At 48.2% G+C, this 13396-nt stretch overlaps 1 protein-coding gene across 7 annotated transcripts in view; it reads right to left on the bottom strand.

Annotated features, from left to right (window-relative positions):
- The window catches only part of SLC4A4 (solute carrier family 4 member 4), a 146558-nt gene that overhangs the window by 115884 nt on the left and 17278 nt on the right, over nt 1-13396 (bottom strand). For 2 of the 7 annotated variants that reach the window (XM_086890755.1, XM_086890756.1), the window contains exon 1: nt 8791-8809. The exons of 4 other annotated variants lie outside the window; for them this stretch is intronic. The gene's annotated coding sequence lies outside the window, so the exon portion shown is untranslated. Of the gene's footprint in view, nt 1-8790; nt 8811-13396 lie in introns of those variants that run through there. One more of the 7 variants, XM_086890753.1, reaches the window with a different exon arrangement.

Below are 13396 nucleotides of genomic sequence, written 5' to 3'. Positions count from 1 at the left end.
GTGTACTTAAGTCCTAACCCAAATAACTGCACATCTTCCCTCTTCCAAAGGCTCCAAAGCAAGGACTGCTCTCTCTCCACGCCCTAAATCCCTAATGATGTGCCAGTTAGTCTGTGCCTTCACTTCACCTCACTTGTAAATAAACTAGGGAGCTCCTTGAGAAAATTGCTGTTGGTTTTTACCATTTAGATAACTCACGAGGGTTTTGGGACTCCCCCCAAGCATTGTGACCCCCCAGTGAAAGCACCTCACTGCTTCTTAGCAGCCAGCTCTTAGCTTACTGTTTCAGAAACAAACCTAAATAGCTGTACCAATTCCAGTTCCTCACAATTCTCTGTAACTTCAGATACTGGCATTTTAAACCTGTGTATTGAATTTTCTGGCTAAGAAAAAAAAGTGTTTTGTCATCAGGATGCATGATTCCAAGTCAGTCTTTAAATATAACATTGCTGCGTTTAATCATCTAAAACGCTTCCAGAGCCATTTCCAGAAGTCCTTAAATCAAGAGCCAGGGCAGTTGTCTCGACCCAGTTTAAAAATGAGTACGCTCTCTGTGCACAGAAAAGTGCACTAATAATCCTGTCTGTCACTGTGACTGGCAAAAAAACCCCGCTGGCGAGAGCTGACTCGTCCGACGCATGTATCTATGCACCTTCTGGCACCGCTCGCACACCTCGGCTCGCACGTTCCCTTTCCAAACCTCCCCAGCCGCTTCCAGGATTTTCCTCTGCTTGATTTAATAACTGGAGAGGAGCTCATCACTCAGCACAGCGGCCCGCTAGCTTTCCCCTCCCTGCGCAGGCCACAGGGAAGCAGCTGGATTTGGGAAGAGCTTGGCTGACTGTTTGAACCTGCCTTTCAAGCCCGCTGGCTTCAGCCCCGCTCGCAGAGCCTCGGCGAGGAAAAGCTGTGCCGACGGCCTTCGCCAACATCCCGGCCGAGGCAATGCCTCAGCGGGACACAGGACAGGATACACCTTCACCGAGATGCCTGCTGCTCTACGAGAATTGCTGGTCTGCCTTCTCATCCTCACTGGGCTAACTCAGGAACTCGTTTTCCAGCGAGGTCGCGCCAGGTATCACTGACAATGACAGCGTCTGACATGCGTGTGGATAATGAGAACAGCCAAAGTTCTGATGGTAAAGATTACAGAGCGCATACATGCGCATGCTCGCTGGAAATGGTAGGGTAAAACTTTCCCTGTGGGCAGGTTATTCCATAAATATATCTTGCAGCATTTCTGGTAGATTCCTAGGAAGCCGCTCGTGCTGACCGCAGCATTGTCGGTCAGAGGCGATGCTGATTGAGATGGAAACTGGCAGCTCCCGCACTTCCAAGGGTTTGTGCAGACTACCCAGTGATAAAATATTTGCGTTGGATTAAGTCAGAAGCAATTCAGCCTAAGTCAGGAAGTTTCAGGGGATAAAAAGATTTCAGTGGAAGGATCTAGGTGCCGAGAGCCCGCAGCTGTCCTTATCGCAGAGGCTTTTGCTATCTTCCTTGGCTGACAAACGTCAGTGCCGAGTCATGGTGACAGGAGCACCTTTTCAGGACTCCATCCTTGATCACGGCTGTTCCTCGTGACCTTGAGGTTTCAGGGGTGTTTTGGTCCATTTTACATAGACATGGGTACTGCAGCCCTTTCAGCTGCTGAACTCAACAAATTCCTGCACTGCATTCCTTAGCATTACAGCTGAATTAGTACAATAGCACTGATTTCCAAGGGAACCACAAAAAGCAACTCCGTAGCTCTCCCATTTGTATTCAAGTCACCAAGAATCAGGACTTGTCCGTCCTTTCCATCCACTTCCCAAGAAATCTAGACAGAACGAGGCATCTCAGCAAGCACTCCCTGACAGCTGATTAGTAAAGGTCTAAGGTGAGCAAATCCACTGCTTTTGGAAACTTTCCTAACAGTGCTGCCTCAGTTAGCAGCGAAAACAACATGCAGTGGGGAGCTGGCTCTGTCAGAGCACCTGCTCAGCCCTGCCTGCCCACTCCCTGTGAAGCCACTCCAGGGCTCTTGGAAGAAAAACCGCCAAATTCCCACTGACTTCCGTGCCCTTGCTCACTCATTTATGAAAGGCAGAAACAGGAGGTGCTGAAAAACATTTAGCTGTGGTAAGACAGAGCAGAATTCTGGAGGGTTAAGGGGGTTTTTGTGAAGTGCTTGATGCGCTTCTCATGAATAATGCACCGTGTCTGCTTGAGAGCAATGAGCCATCCTGGAGCACTTGGAGAGCCACTCAGGTCACAGCAGATCCTTCACCCAGGGCACAAGAAGAGCCACGGGGATTTCATCAGCTGGGGCAATTTCTTCTGGTACCTTCCACTACTTCTGCTAGCTACTGAAAGTACAGACTGTTCACCTCAAGAGCTCTGAAAACCCAAGTTGTGTTCCACTGCTCTGGGAAGCAACACTGCTTTGGGCTTTGCAGAGACCTGCGAGCAAGCCTCGCCAGTCTCCTACCAACCTCCGTGACTGCATTCTCTAAAATGCTTCCATCTCCTTGCAAAAACACCCCTTATCTTTCCAGCAAGAGCAGCTCCTCCACGAGCACACCAAACTGCCACACCTCGTGCATCCTTCTCTGCCAGGAGCCCAGGAGCTGCTGGGGCCAGGAGAGCGCAGGCTGGGAGCTGGCAGTGCTGCTGGAGAGCCCTCTGCTGGGAAGCACCCCTGCTTCCCGTCCCCCCCAGCGCCCCCGGATCCGCAGCCAGCCCCGGGCACAGCCCCCCTCGAGGGGCTGAGCTGCCGGTGTCCCCTCAGCAGTGAGCAGAGGGGCAGCTCAACGCCCCGGCCCCAGGGAGAAAGCAGATTTCATACGCCTCAAGTTGTGTCCTGCTCTGTGCTACAGGGAACGAGGCCAAAGCAGCCTTTGGCCAGAGCCAAAAATGCAGGGCTTTGTTAAAATAAAGAAAGTGTGTTTGTTCCTACACCCGCAATACCCACCGGAGCGTAGGATGCCGAAACGCACGCTTCCGCCACTTCCAACTGTTGGGACACCGGGACAACAAATACTCCCCCCTGCTCTGGAAGGAGAGGGCTAAGGAAGCCGCCCAGCTGACTGAGGCACTTCTGTGCTCTCAAACACACCACCTGCTCTCTGCTTTGGAGCGAGTTCAGACAGAAAGCAGGTCAGAAGGGACACAGATCCCTTCCCTTCCCAGGGTAGGAGGGAAATCCAGGGCTGCAGTCAAGCCCTTTGAGCACACGGCTCATTGTATCCGTGTAATAATGGACTACACACCTGATATGGCTGGGCTGCAAATGGGATGAGCAGAATTTACACCAGGAGGATTTCTTCTTTTCCCAGTTTGTCCCCAGCTATCATTTTGATCATTTTCTTTCTCTTCCCCATTCCTCAGCTACTGGCACCCTGGGCCAAAAAAAAAGCCACGGAGAATGCTCAGGAGGATGGGCCAACAATCCCTTCAGCCCTTTTGTAGAGCACCTGCACTGTGATCCAGACCGATTCTTCTGAGCACTGAATCCTTCCAGAGCAACAACACCACTGTCTTTATCAAGATGCTCCTTACCTCCTGAGCACCAGCTCAGGAAGGCTTCTAATACTTTATCACTGACTGGAAGGACGAGGAGCAATCTCACCCACTCTTAGTGGAAGGCCAAGTCCAACAACATGACTTGTACAGACAAAAATTACAACTTACTTGGATTTCCACTCTCAAAACACAGCAGCCCCCAACCAGCCTTCTTACCCTCTGGTTGAAGATATCTTCCCACAAGCAGATGGTGACAGGCATCAGGATTAGAAATGCTTTCCCTGATGTACACTGCTTCCTGCCTGCTTCTCTAAAATTGAATCCTTGCCTCTATAACACAGAGCATCTGGTCTTCAGCATCCAATATCCTGAAGGAATGAGGAACTTGAATGGCAGGTCACCGTGATCCTCTTAATTCAAGACTACATCTTTTCCTGATGCTAAAAAATGCCATCTGGGACACCCCCACAGGGCTTTGGATATGCCAAATGTCAACTGCAGGAAATCTGAAATACACCACCAGTAGCACAAATAAATCACCAATTTCTCTACCTCATCCAACCATTTACACACCTGAGCAGCCTTCTCAGATGATGTCTCACAATGGATTCTTGGGAAAACAGCTATCAAACTACCACCTCAGCAAACTACACAGTAAATCCATGGACATCTATATTGCTCAGCTCCAGTCAGCCTACCATTGATTGATTTACAGTGCCACTTAGGTTATTGTTCTTGGAACACTATTTTCCTCTCACTTTGCCAATTCAAGCAACAGATACTCATCTCAATGTTTCTTCTTTTTCTCAGTTCATCGCAGCTCTTTGCATTTAACCATTTTCCTATTGTGATAACACAAACTCTACTCCCAGTGACAAATGTGTTTCCACTGGTTAACTTCTCGTGTGTTCCCCGATCTTCCCTCTGCAGGCCCTCTTTGGACACAGAGGAAAAGGCTACCCAGGAGCAGCTGGTACTTGCAATACATCCTATTTTCTCTTCTGTCATTTCGTTTCTCAACTCCCAATAATTTTTAAGGAGGACACAATTTGTGATGCCCCACAACAAAGGCTGGCTTGGTTTGTTGGTTGTGGGTTTTGTTTTTTTCCCTTCGCCTAGGGCTTCAGTCTATTAGCCTATTGTCTATCCTGGGTCATCAGAAATGTTTTCTTTTCTTTTCAAATAATTAAACAGCAGCATCATTCACTGCTTTGGATTTTCACATCTCTTGTTCTGTCTCTCATCTTTTATATCAACATTTCCTAAACACAAACCAAACATTGGCAGGTCACATTTAGCCAGAAGTTTGTACTCTATAAATAAACCTTTGAGGACTTAATGACTTTTAAATTATTTGTCAGGCAACTCCAGCAGAAACAGTCTAGTTTAGAGCAAACAACAGTTCCTCAGGAGCGTACATAACTCCAAAAGGGCTTTGCCACTTCAGGGCAGTCTGAAGAGCAAAGCATTCTAGGGAAAAAAAATCGGAGTGAAAGTGAAACTGGAGAAATGTGTTGTCCAAGCCAAAACAAGGCCAAAAAACAAGGAAGAAGCACCCCTGAGAGCCAGCTGGTCTTTCAATGCACTTTCCAACTCCACAGCCTTCTGCTGCAGCAGCTCCTGCAAGTGCGGGCAGATGAGGAATGCCCCCAGCATCTAGCCCCAGATCTTTGGGATTCATCCCAAAGAAAGGGAGACCTGAGCTGAAACCTTCCAGAAGCCACACACTCCACTGGGAAACCTTTGGATAGGTACCTGTAGGTATGAAAACCTTGCCTGACACATATCCAGCAACCTGGTCTAGTGGAAGGTGTCCCTGCCCATGGCAGAGGTTTAGCATGAGATGACTTTTTAAGGACCCTTCCAACCCAAACCACTCGGTGATTCCATGGCATTGAGAGTCGCTCCCCACATCCAGCAATCACTAAGCTGTGCACTTCATGTGAGGCAGCACCAGGAAGTTAAGATGAGAAACCTGCCCACAAGACCTGTTGCTGAAACCGCCTATTTAAAAATACCTCTTGTGGTTACCTCCTCCATCAGTTGCTACTCCAGCAGCAGTCCCTAGCGAAGGCTGCAGCCGACAACCCACATCCGAGCTCCTCTCCCCGGGAAGGAGGCAATTTGGTGAGCAGGAGCTGAAGGCCAAGGAGTGCCTGGTGCTCTGGAAGCACTGGGAAGGGCAGGCAGTGGAGCCTCAGGTGCACTGACCTGCAACAACAGCCGTGAGGACCGAGCTGTCACACAGAAGAGATGAAATGTCTGACTGGCCTCAGCTTCTCCAGCCTTCCAAGCAAAATAAATCCAAGGCATATCAGCTTAAGACTAATAGAAATTAAGGCACTGTATGAAATAAAAATGTGCAGAAACAATATCTTCTGCCTTAAAAACTAATAAACTCGGGCTTCACCTCAACATTTGTGTAGCAACAGGAGATGACCATCCTGGGACAACATCCCGCTCTGTGTGCTTTAGGGCTCAGGCATGACCGAGTATTGACAGATATTTGGGACAGCATGTTCTGGTGGAGCATTTTAAGAAAATACCAGTGCTGTCAAAGGGCAGGCTTTCATTTTATGCTTGTACAACTCCAGAATAAAATATTGCCTTTGGAGAATCTCACATATAATTTGATTAATACAAACACATGAGGACTATCTCCATTTCTCAAAGCCTTGAACTTTTTCCCCCACACATATGGTCCCACCTCAAAGCTCCCATCCATCCTCACCAAGGGAAGGGACATCCTCAAGGCACCTACCAGCTCATCCTCTGAGACCTTTTATTGAGCTCTGCAGTGGAGCAGGCAAGAGCTGCTCTCCAGGGCACGATGTCTTCATGTACAGCCTTGGTTCTGTTGGGAGATGAAGCCTGGGGCACTGACATCCCTTGTTTCTCCCCTGCAGCAGAGGCAGCATAATCCATGTTCAAGCACTGGTGGTACCTTAGGCCTAATGTGTCCTGTCCATGACAGGGACAGAGGCAGTGAGGACACCAGGCAGCAGAAGCTGAGGGACACTGCATTCCCATCCCTCAAGACAATGTCTTCTGACCTTTTTTCCTCCTTTCCCACCTATCTCACTTTGAGAGGTTAAATTCCAAGACTCCTCACTGAGTTGCTGGGGAGATTCCAAGAGACATTAACTGCTTCTTGAAATGACTTCAAAAGACCTTTTTTTCCGTCTCATATTAATAGCCGGAATGAGGAAATTGGTTTGGATTTCATACTTACATCTGCTCCCCAAGTCTCCGTGCATTTCAAAACCCCATCTTAACCTAAGCCTCCTGCTATTAAGGGCTGCTACTCCATACAGGCACTCACACCCATCCCTTTCCACTTCCCCACAGATCTACAGCCCTGCGTTCCAACTGGCAGCCAGAGGTACCAGAAATAACCACAAGAAAGGCTGCCAGGAAACCTCCAGCCAAGTTTTGAAAATCCAGGCACTTGACACAAGCCTCTATGCTTAGAGGGCTTCAGCTGAAGGCAACCTGAACTCAGGCTCGAAAGGTTTGTGTACCAGGGATCAAATATCAAAAAAATGTAAATGCAATTACCTTTTTTCCTGCCCTCCCATAAAAACATGCAGGAGAACAGTTGTTCTACAAGGCTGTTAGTGCATACTTGTAACAGTCTGCTGCTGCTCCTGCCCCTCCGGTACTAGCTAATGGCTGGTTTTCATTCCTAAGTGGTTCCCCCAGCCCCCCCTGCCAAAGTCTATGCTACAGTGATTTTGGAAACTGGGTCAAAACGCAATTACTACATTCCCATGCTTCGGGGTGGGGAGAGAAAAGAAAAGGAGGAAGAATGGCAAGAAGCACTGGCAGCGAGCCAGCGCTGTGCTCCCCACCCTCTCACCTGTGCCACAGCCCCGAGCGCTCCCACGGCCGCTCTCGTTTCCCAGCACAGGCGTCAGGGAAGTCCCAAGGCAGAGCCTCCTGGCAGACCCTGGCCACCCCTGCCCTCACGGCTGTGCTGGAGGTGGGGAGCAGGTGGAAGATGCAGCTGGGGATAGGGAAGAGACCCTCAGCCGGTCAGCAACCCCTGCAGACAACGCGCGGTCTCTGCCCTGTGACTCTTGGGGAAAGCGGTGGCAGCATCCAGACCAACTCTCCAAAGCTCTCCCCCAGGATGTCAGTCCCGTCTTTTCCCTTGGTGTGGCATAAGCAATATATCCCAGCACTTCGGTTCCCCTGCTCCACTGCAAACGTTTTCCACAGGAGAAGGAAAATATTTGTGTTCAGACGTGCCCTCACTATTGTCACACTCGGAGCACAATCTGTCATACCTTATCAAGTTGCACATCTTCAGCATGCAGAGGGTTTGCGAGGCTTTCCAGTACGGAAAAGGAATGACTCCAAGGCTTATTCATGCCGTGTCTTCCCACTTAGGACTTTCTGAGAAACAGAGCCCATTATACACGTCCCCTGCCTTCCTCTGTCCCTCATTGCTCCTTGTACACAGTTATCACAAACCAATTCCCTTTGCTGCTCCTCTCCTTGGTTTTGCTTTCCACAGTTCTCAGAATATCAGCTCCAACTCTGCAGCATTTGCTGGCTCTGCTCCCAATTAATAACTGCAGGTTAGAGTTGGGTCGTTATGGCTGCAGATTAATGCTGAAAAACATTCAACAGCTTCTGAGAGATACAGAGAGGCACACAGCCTTTCTTCTCCTAACACGGAACATGGTTTATCTTGCTATCCCTGTGTTCCAGGGAGATGTTATACCACTTATCTGAATGATTTTAACAGATCAAAAAGTTGGCTCCTCAAGAGCACCTGCCTCTGACAACAAGCCACAAGGCTGATGTTATCCGAGAAATAACTGTATAATGCTAGCACAGGCTAGACAGATCACACTTGGGATAAAAAAAAAAATGAACTTTCATGAAATCACTCTGTCTTCATCCACATACCAGCAATTAAGCAAGCAGGAACACACAGCAAAATGACAGGTTTCCACTGGATATCTGAATTCTTTCAGACTTGTTGCGAGGCAAGGGATTGTGAAAACCCCACAGCTGGCTTTCTGAGGACTCTCCAGTTCCTAAATTCTCCGGAAAGCTCTCCTGTTACAACAACAGAACTGGTATAAAAGACCTGGCACCTGAGAAGAGTCTTACACAGGTCATGACCTGTATCAACAGGAAAAACTTAGTGAAATACCAAGTCTGGCGCAGAGAGAGAACAGGCAGAGCTATGATTTCAGACTGGAGAACCTTGTACCCCTCCTGATCAATTCTGCCTCTCAGTGTCCCTTCCCAAACCAGGCTGCCCAGACCTACCTCCAGTCCCTCCACAGATCCAGCTGTCCCATGGGTTCTTTGAGCAGGAGCACCAACGGCTCACAGCAGCTCGCCTTCCACATTTGCTCCAGTCCAGAGAGGCAGAGCCCAGCAAACGCTGTTCCACTTGGAGGCACACTCCAGGCCTGTATGACATTTACTATAACCCACTTCTTCCCGCCCTCTACCCCCCCAATGAAAGGGATCAAAATAGTTTCCCCCCCGTGACATTTTGCTTCATTTGCCCAACAGGCTGTGGGAGCGTCTCCATGAAAGCCTCTGAAAGCCAAGCAAGAGCAGCAATGCCTGCCACCATCAGGGCGAGCCCCAAAGTGGGAGACACCCCGTCAACACCCAGTCTCTCTGCTGCCAGCACAGAGGGCGTGGGGTCCAGGACAAACCGCAGTATCCCACTGCTGCAATTTGCTCTGCAGATGCCACAGGTGAAAGGCGAGCCCTTTGCCCGGTGACGCTGTAAGTAATACGTGTTGGCTGCCTGTCTGTGGGCCAAACTGCCCATCTTGGGGCTGATCTGAGCTCCTCACCTGACCCTTCACCCCGCTCACCTCAGCCCATCCGTCCCCTCGTGCGTTTTTCCTGGAAACGTGGTCCCTCCACAAGCCAGCCCCGCGCCCTGCCGTGTGCCCTCCCCGCACTGCTGCCGTGGGACCCCAGCTCAGGGGACATCCCACCTCACTCAGGGCAGAGTGCGCGGCCGTGAGGACACGGCACAACTGCCATCTCGTGTTTCAGCTCCAGGCTGACAACAAGCAGAAGCAGCAATGAGAAGGGAAAGCTGCATCCAGTTGCAGATGGAGGCCAGAAAACACCTGCCACCAAAAAGAAAGAGCTGGCATTGGGAGCCAGCATGTACATTTTCTTCATGTACAGAAGCACTGAAGACAGTGGAGACCTGTGGTTCAACAGTGGACTCCACAGGGCTCCTCCCTTATGTCACTTGGGTTATTCCTCATTGCACCTACACTTGCCCTCATCCTGGTTCTGAACCCAAAAGCAAGGGCTTGACTACTTATTCAAAATGCAAGACATGCCTCCACAAAACCCTTATCGCAGACACTAAGATGGGTAAAATTCTCTAATTGTATTCATTCTCCACAGCCAGCTCTCTTGGAGCGTAGAGTACACCTTGCTTCCATTTCTACCTAAACCCCTCGCATACCTTACTCAGCAGTTACAAGCAAACAGGGCTTGTGTCTGTCTCGCTTTTCAAGGCAAGCATACGAGATAAAATACCAAACCCAGAAGCCATTCCCAAGGAAATCCCTTTTCCCCTCCATCTGAGACACTGCAAGTGTCTGGAAAGGAATTGACTGGCAGCATGAATCAGCTGGGCTCACGTCTGGCTGGAGCGCTGTTTTTTGCCTCTCCCTTTGAAGTCCTGCGGCGGGCGTAGCTGTGGTAACGCCAGCGTGGGCTGCAGTGTTTGGCTACTCCTGCACAGCCCTTGCCAGCACCCTGCTTTGCCCCAGAGCCCGCTGAGCCGCACAAAGAGGCTGACAGCCTCTGCTCCCCAGAGCTTAGGATGGAACAGGCACTTGGGGAGATGCTCCCACCTGCCATGGACAGGTACAGAGAGGAACGGACTCACTCGTCTGCCATCCCCAGCACGGAAAAAACAAAACCAGTTTCACCCCACTCCACTGCCTTTCCCATTTCCTTCTCATTCCAGTGCACCTCCAGGCAATGGAAACTCATTATTAGCCTCCAGTTAAGCCTCAGAAGAGATTTTCCTTCCATAATTAACTCTTCACAACAATCACTTTTTCCTGCTACCTTTTTGCTAGGACTTGTGGCAAACAAGTCTGAAAACATTTTAAAACATTATTGATTTAGGGAATGGCACTAAGTGATAGAAATGAGAAGGGAAATAAATTCTAGAAATAAGATTCAGGCTGGCACATTAAGTGCGCGGTGCAGGAAACTTAGCCGGGTTTTTGCCCCCCGAGTTATCCCAGTTCAGTGTCCACAGGAAGATGCATTCTGACATGTACAGGTTTCGGAAGCAGAAACACGGCAGTGTTTTCATACCTGGTACAAATGAAGTCAGCATGCCAAGTTTCCTGGGAATATACAAGTCTGATACACCTGAACAGGTAAACACAGCCCAACAACCAGCCCGTCAGGTTATTCTGTTTTGGGTTTGGTTTTTTTTTCCCTTTGGAAATCTGAATTGTCAACCCCTTACATTAACGTGCATTGGGGAACAAAGCCAAAGCAATACTGATCCTAGTCCAAGAACACCTAATGAAGAACTGAATCCTGCTCAAGCCAAAGGCACAAGGTAGAAGAAAAAGAGTGAAAAGGCACAGAAAAAGAACACAGCAGAGTATCCAGCAGGTATGTCTCTTTTAAGGCTTAAGGATTTCAGTACATTGGAAAGAACTTACTGTTGATGTCATTAAAACTCAGTTTGGAAGGGGCAATATTCTGAATTCAGAGTGCAGCCATTGCAGAAAGCAGGAGAATTTAAAATTCTTCAGCTCCATGGAAATTAATACCAGGTAGGGGAGGGTGATTTGTAACAAACCCAGCTATTTTTAACTGTTAAAATGTACATCTCTCACTTGTACAGCTGGCACAGGCGTCACACAAGTAATGGGTCATACTAAGACACGCTGTGGTACTGAACACTCCAGATGTGCCCTTAAAGATGAGTTGCAGAAGGAGATGCAAAGGTTAAGTGAAAGCCATTCCCTTTCTAGCACAGGACACACCAAACCTGCCCCTGCTCAGCAGGGCACACGCCAGGGAGCCGGCGCAGAGCTGTGACAGGAATACATTCCAGAGGGAGCAGTGGATCACCAGGACCCTAAGACCAATGCCAGACTCAGCTCCGTGTCCCATGTCCCGTTCCATACTCTTTTCCCCTCTTTGGAAAGTGGAGCCTGGCCCCATGTTCTTGACACCCATGCTCCAGACACTTGTATGCACTAGTTAGATTCCCTCTCAGTTTGCACCACCCCGTCCTGCCAAGCCTCCGGACATCCTAGCAGAGAGTTTTGGATCTCTTCCACAGGAATGACAGGCGAAACAAATCACATCCCTACTCAGGCCAGCTCAATCCCTAGATTTCACCACTTCTCTGTATGGCCCACTAAATCCCTACTGAAAACATGAAGGAGCCCAACATGCACTCGGAAAAATACACAGTTCAGTCCCAACCATGTTTGTTTAGAGGTGTTTCAGAAAGAAAACAAAAATAAATCTCTTTTATCCATTGAGTTGTTGAGGCAGCATTGAAAACATTTTTAAAATACACAATTCCATCTATTTGTCAGAAAATTAATAGTTTATATGGATCCTGTCTGCAAGTCTGAACACTTGTACTGTGCCCTTGCTGAACATATTTCTTTCATCTGATTTTTGGCCAGTATTGAGGGAAGGCTCTCAAGAAAACCTGCTGCCACTTGTTGAGCACTTCAGGTCTTTCCCTCATGGGGTTCTGAGATGTAGCAATTCTGTATCTAGAACTTACTGAATATTATTTCTGCCTGTTGCTGATCCTCTTGTTAGTAAACTGATATTTTTTTCACTGGTATCTACTTGTATTGGTTCCTTATTGGTGAAAATGTATTGGTTAAACCTGTAAGGGGAGGCAACTCATTCCAGAGCGTTCTCCTTAGGTTGTCTTAAACCAAGACAAGCCCTAAAATGAATACTGGTGAGGAAAGGAGAAAAAAAATTAAATAAATTGAAACAACAACACTTGTGCTGCTGTCTGTAGAATGAGGATCCTAAAGAAAGATACAAAAATCCTCTTAGAAGGCATTTTGAGAACCAAAGAAGAAAGGAATTAACTTATTTCTGTTATTAAGTAGTCTCTCAATTGATTTGCCAGTGAGACCAGAGTTAAAGACTCTGACTTGAATTTCAGAAAACACCACTGACTCACCCAGAGCCCTGCTCAAGTTCCTTAAACTTCTCCATGCTTTTATCTCCACAAAGGAAAAACCAGGAGCTCTTCCTTCTCAGAGCCTGAGAACTGACAAGCACAAGAGCCCCTGAAGATGAGGGAGAGCACTCGCAGCCCTGCCTTTCAGCCCTTCCAGAGGGAGCGCTGAGCACAGCCTTAAAGATCCAAGTTTATTTCCTGGAAAACTTGGGCCAATTGATCTATTTACAAGTTCATGGCTTTCAAAAATGAGGGCTCATTTTAATCTTGAGAATTTTCCTGTTAACAACAACAAATCATCCAGTTCTTCAGTGACAAAATTATTTCCTGTAGCACTTCCTTTGTGACAGAGGAAATCACAGGAAGAAGAGACATGGGAGACTTATAGCTAACCATATCTCCATACTTCCTGTCCAACACCTGCCTCACAGGAATAACACCACTCACTCCTGTTGCTAATGCTACAGGAGGCAGGGAATGGACACCTTGTTTAAGCAGGTAATTTTGCAAGACCTTTTATAGAGCAGTTTCCTAAGAACGGTTTCAGAATACAGAGTGGATATTTGAAATGGTTCCCACTCTTGTGTCACCAGGAATTTCATCCAAAAATCCCTGCTTTGTTAGCTGCCCCACCAAGTTCCCAAATACCAGCAGCATATTTACAGGTCCATGTATTCCAACACTTCCTTGTGC

This window comes from Cyanistes caeruleus, chromosome 5 (genome assembly GCF_971803275.1).
Source record: "Cyanistes caeruleus chromosome 5, bCyaCae1.hap1.1, whole genome shotgun sequence".
NCBI lineage: Eukaryota > Metazoa > Chordata > Aves > Passeriformes > Paridae > Cyanistes > Cyanistes caeruleus.
This window is presented reverse-complemented; position numbering and strand designations above follow the sequence as displayed.